At 37.3% G+C, this 6,175-nt stretch overlaps 1 long non-coding RNA gene across 1 annotated transcript; it reads left to right on the forward strand.

Annotated features, from left to right (window-relative positions):
* The first annotated feature begins 1,250 nt into the window (after positions 1 to 1,250).
* On the forward strand, positions 1,251 to 3,067 carry LOC126824616 (uncharacterized). The gene is made up of 4 exons (XR_007681581.2): positions 1,251 to 1,472; positions 1,753 to 1,851; positions 2,345 to 2,476; positions 2,910 to 3,067. It is a non-coding gene; the product is annotated as an uncharacterized LOC126824616 (long non-coding RNA).
* The last annotated feature ends 3,108 nt before the right edge of the window (positions 3,068 to 6,175 follow it).

Here is a 6,175-nt window from a genome sequence, read left to right on the forward strand (position 1 = left end):
ATCCCTGTGGAACGCTGTCAATGTTTACCTTTTGTTCACAAGAAACCCACAATAGTAATTTTAATTCGTTATATAACTTATATTATATGGGTTCCTTGTTTTGTTTTGAAAAACTAAAATACGGCATGGCATATTTCAGATGTTGTTATCCTGTTAATATTTACCAGAATTTCGCGAAACTGCAGATCTGACATCATATTAGCCTAGTGTTGGGCCGCAAGTCTAAAACCATGGTCAATCCATATGGGTAAATTCGAAGAGGCAATTTGGGAAACTCCAAGGCATAACGAGACATAACGCCTAATGTAAACTTAATATAAGTAATTTATCTGTTTTCTGTTACAGTTTCCTGAGTGACAGCAAACATGAACGGCTTCGTTATTTTGTTTGTGTGCGCCTGTGTAGCTCTAGCATCCGGTGCATATATTCCCTTCAATAACCGTTATGGTTATAATCCAAATCAAGATTATTTGACCCAAGGTCAGTGGTATAACAACCAGCCTTATGATACACAAAGCCAATTCATTCCAACCCGAGGAGATTTCTTCCAAAACCAGGGTCGATTCAACAATGGTTTAAATGGCCAGGATCAACTTTGGAGAGGTCATGGTCAGATTCTTGATGTCCCAGTTGGAATTTCTACCAGACCTAGAAGTAAGTTTATTTTCTTTTTGGAAAAAATTCAAAACATTCAAAACACACGTTATATTTCAATTATTTGAAATGAAATACATTTCTATTTATTACAATATAAATTATCTTCTATTACAGGATATAAAAGATCATTATACAGACCTACCAGTAATAACAGATGGGGTAACCAAGAAAACAATGGTGGACAGTGGTTTAATCAAAGACAGACAACCTCCGGTAACATATTGTTTTCCTATTTATATAAACTTTCAGACTATAAACAAAATAACAACATTTTCGTTTAAAAATCAATTCTAACATAAGTTTTGGATGACCATCACGATACTTTCATGTTATTTCCACGCCGCCATGCTGGTCGCATAAGACAGGATTGAAGTAAAATTAATTTATATCCATGAACATGGACTTAAAAATCATATTTAACCCAGGGTTTTGTTTTAATCGTTTACATTATAATCAAATGAACAGTTTTCATCTTTATTGTTTTGTTAAATTTCAATCAAGTGAACACCTTTCAACTTTATTGTTTGTTAAATAGTGAAATGATTACTGACTTTGGATTTAACTAGTATTTATTATTAATTCTATAGATTTATTGGGAAACCAAGGTCAACAATGGGGCAATAGAGGTCAACGATGGGGCAATAGTGGTCAACAATGGGGAAACCAAGACCAGGTATTTGGAAACCATGGCCTTTGGCAACACGACGGCCTTCTTAGAAATCAAGGTCAATTTGGAGGAAATGGTCAGGATCAATTTTCTAGAGGTCATGGTCAGATTCTTGATGTTCCAGTTGGAGTTGTTACCAGACCTAGAAGTACGTTTATTTTCTTCTTTTTTTTAAAAAAATAAAAGACACTTGTCCTTTCACTACGAAACGCAATTTATAAAGGATATCAATAATTTGTTTAGGTTATCAAATTATAAATATCCCTACAATAATTAACTAATTATAGACAGAGTAGAGTTACAGTACACTGTGAATATACTATAGGTTTTATATGAGTCGTAATTTAATAATATTTTACGATGATATACGCCAATTTACTTTTAAACGAAATTGTCTGTGTAATGATAGAAGTTATTTTCTATTACAGGATATAAAAGATCATTATACAGATCTACCAGTGATAACAGATGGGACAACCAAGGTAACAATGGTGGACAGTGGTTTAATCAAAGACAGACAACTTCCGGTAACATATTGTCTTCCAATCTAACACATGGTTCAATTTTATTTCAATAATTCGCTTGCGCGTAGGGGTCTTTATCAGTGGGAGAAAACCGGAGGACTCGGAAAAAACCAACGAGGTTGGACAGGCGACCCTACTCCTTGTCAAGAAACCGGGGAATCTCGCCTGTTTACTCAATGACAAGCCTTATGATACAACGCGCACGCGCTAACCATTCGGCCATCCAAATCCCCGCAAATTTTGTGATTATCTGTAGATAATTTAAATAGGGCTTTCGATCACTGTAATTCAGTGAACGTAACTTGACCTAGTCCACAATACTCTAGGTCTTATAAATAAACGACGCAAAATAATGTATACCCTGCAATTATTCTCGGCACGTAACAAGCGTAGTAGTTATCAAATATAAAGTTTTCAAACTTCCAACTCGTAACATTACTGAACTTCTATCACACTGGGCTTTACATTCAACTAATATAATTTATTAATTCTATAGATTTATGGAGAAACCAAGGTCAACTTTGGGGCACTACAGGTCAACGGTGGGGAAATCAAGACCAAATATTTGGAAACCAAGGACAACGACTCTGGCACCACGATCGCCTTCCCAGAACTCAAGGTCAACAAAGTAAGGTTTAATTTCAAGATCCCATTTACAAAAAACACCCCCCCCCCCCAAAAAAAAAGAAAAAAAAAGGGGGTTAACATTTGTCTAATTGGATATCAAAGGAGTTGGTTAGAGAGTGGGTCTGCTAATTTTTGTAACAGCTGTACATCGAGATTACCAAGTTCGAGATAACGCAGTTTTACTGTATTAAGTTTTGCTGAAATTAGTGCATTAGTATTTTGCGAAATTGACCCCAATGTGGGCTTCTAAAAAACTGTATTCAGCGACTTTTATCAAAGGATATGGTTTACAGCGATTTTTTGAGAATTAGACGCATTTATTTTTATTTTATAATCTAAACAAGCATCGACGTATATAGAACTAGATACTTATATTATTTCAATTAGCAAGTTTATTTCTACAGGAATCTAATAATTTATCCGTTGCATTTCAGATTCCTACCGACCCCGTTACTAACAGTTTTGGAAAAAATCTGAAATAATGTTGGGGATGAAATCCATGAGTAATATACAGCAAACAAGCTTTAAGGATGGATGACCGTATAATGAAATATAACACATTCATACACATATAGACCTTTCATCAAATTGATTTATAGAATGTACGTATAATTATAATGTTTAATATGTATACTGTAGGCCTTTATTAAATCTTTTATGATTGTATTTATAGTGCAATGCTTTACAATTATTATTATAATTATTATTGTTATATTTTGAAATAAAACAGTGCAATATTCACTTTATAAATTCAGATTTGTTTTTTCATTATATAGATAATGCATTTGACCAAACTTTATTGTAAATTAGAAACGTCGAAAATGAAATGAAATGGAAATTAATGTCCAGCTGTTCTGCCCCGAATGGGCTATACAGTGTGCTATGATCTACTCTTATATCGAATTCCAATTGCCAAGGGACATTTTACGTGCATGTCAATGTGTAAACGGGGCCTCGGTGTTTTGTTCCTTCGGAACGACTATGTACTGGCCAAGCCTCCCGCTCTGCACCACCGAGGAGAGGGAACACAGCGGAAAATCGAGATGAACTTTCTCGACCCACATCGGGAAATTCAGTGAGACGTTTAAAGATTGGTATTATTATCTAATTAGATACATCAGTCTCACCTTTACTAATATACTGGAAAATATTGCATAATTATTATTAATTTATTGAACTTAGAAGCATATACTATGCTTGCGTGATATAAATTAGACTGCAATTGGAGTAATTGGACCAATGTGTTTCATGGGAAGAATACATTTGATTATAGTATTTAAGCCTTTGTCATGTATACAAGGTGTCGCCAGTGGCGGCGCCAAGGGCGGTCTGCCCTCTCTTTACCCCCCCCCCCCCAATAATTTTAGAAAATAAAAAAAAAAGTATTTGTGATACGTTTCGGTAATCAATACCTTCTACAGTGATTAAATCCCACATCCCCACTCAGTCATAGACTTGCATGTTGTAGAGTCGTGGTGATTTCTTACCAAGCCCATCCTGCTGTAAACCTAATATAAACAATCACACGTGAATCATTTGGGAAGTGCTTTTTACGATCTTCAAAGTTTTTGGGTATATAGGTTCAAAGCGGCAAGAATATGCATTCACTTGATACACTCACTCCGTTCGTTTGACATTTCCCTCTCTATTCGGATAAGCTGGTGATTTGGCGACGAACAGTAGCTGGTCAGCTCTATTTATCTCGACGACCAGTGTCTGAAATGCTGCATTTCCGGCAGTCTATGTCACAAAATATCGTGGCGAAAATATTCATTCACTTTGAGTCACTCACTACGGCCGTCGGATAAAGTAGTGATTTGGCGACAGGCGGTATCTGGTAAGCTCTATTTATCTCGACGATCAATGCCTGAAATACTGCCAGACTGCATTTCCAACCGTCAATTTTTCCAAATTTTCGGGGGCTTCGTTGAGGTTCTCTCATTTGACACTTTCCTATCTGGGGTCGGATAGACTAGTGATCAGCTCTATTTATCTCTACAATCGGTGCCCGAATACTGTCAGACAGCATTTCCGACAGTCTATTTTTAAAATTTTCTTGGGGAGGTCCCCAATACCCCCACAAGGACTCGCTACTTTGGCGCTCACAAGGGGACTTCGTTGAGGTTCGCAAGTCCGTTCGTTTGACATTTTGTTCTCTGGTCGGATAAACTAGTGATCAGGCGACGGACGGTATCTGGTCAGATGTATTTATCACGACGATCGGTGCCTGACTGAATTCTGTCAAACAGCATTTTCCGCAGTCTATTTTTTAAAATTTTCTGTGGAAGGTCTCCCATTTGGCGCTCGTAATAGGGCTTTGTTGCTGTTCGCAAGTTCGTTAGTTTGACACTTTACCTCAACGATCAGTGCATAAAATACTGCCAGGCTGCATTTCCGGCAGCCTGTTTTTCAAAATTGTCTGGAGGAGACATCCCTACCCCTAGTTGAAGCTTGTGCCTTTGCCCCCTTAACCTTGGACTTTGCCCCAGCTTTGCCCCTCCAACCACCGACGGCTGGCGCCGCCACTGGGTGTCGTTACGATCTCACATTTGTACGAGAGAGAGAAATGGGTTTTAACGTCCACTGGACACAAACTGGGTCATTTCGGGACGAACATATGGTTCAATTTTATTTCAATAATTCGCTTGCGCATAGGGGTCTTTAGCAGTTGGAGGAAACCGGAGGGCCAAGAGAAAACCCAAGAGGTTGGACAGGCGACCCTACTCCTTGTCATGTACAACCAGGCAATCGAAACCACGCCAGTTGACTCAATGACATACCTTATGATACAACGTGCACGCGCTAACCATTCGGCCATCCAACCTCCCACATTTGTACGAGAAAAGCGTTGCCTGGTACTTGAGGCGAATACCTGAAAACTCATCCCGAAGACAACTCATCCCAATACAAGACAACTCATCCCAAGTTAGAAGACAACTCATCCCAAGATAGAAGACAACTCATCCCCAGACAAAAGACAACTCATCCCAACTTAAAAACAAAACACTCATCCCAAAATAGTTTTGTTTGGTTTAAAGGAGCTAAATCGCTAATATTTGAGACCTAGAAATTGATACAAATGGTTCGCAACGCGTATAATAATGTAATATGAATGCATATAACTGATTTACATTCAATAGTTTCTGTTTTTACTCTTAATTTCTTATCAGTTATGTTCGGCGAAACGTCAGAAGTTTCAATCGAATGACAATCTCTGGCGTCTGGTTAAACCAGTCTACACCGATCGTATTTATTGCGCATGCTCTCCAGATACGAATTTTATTTGTCATTTTTATTTATTATATTAATCAGTAGTATAAGAATTTATTACATCAACAATTTATAAAATAATCAGTAATATAAGAATTTTGATCTGGGTTGGTAGCTGTGCTACCTCCTTATACCACAATGTTAGTAAAAGGTAAAATATATATCTTCAGGAACTACTCACGTTCTACAACCCAAAACGCCAACTTCGATCACAAAATTTGATGCTTTTTACAGTTCCACAATTTTACTCCAAGACATATGGGATGCGATCATTCCAATATGCTACAGCCACCTAATGGAATGAGTTACCTTTTGACATTAAATCATCTTCAAGTCTCAACATATTCAAAACTAAATTGAAAACTTTTCTTTTTCAAATCTGCTATTAGTATTGAACAACCAGCGCACAGAGCACTATCAGTAGTGAATG

Source organism: Patella vulgata, chromosome 6, assembly GCF_932274485.2.
Source record: "Patella vulgata chromosome 6, xgPatVulg1.2, whole genome shotgun sequence".
NCBI lineage: Eukaryota > Metazoa > Mollusca > Gastropoda > Patellidae > Patella > Patella vulgata.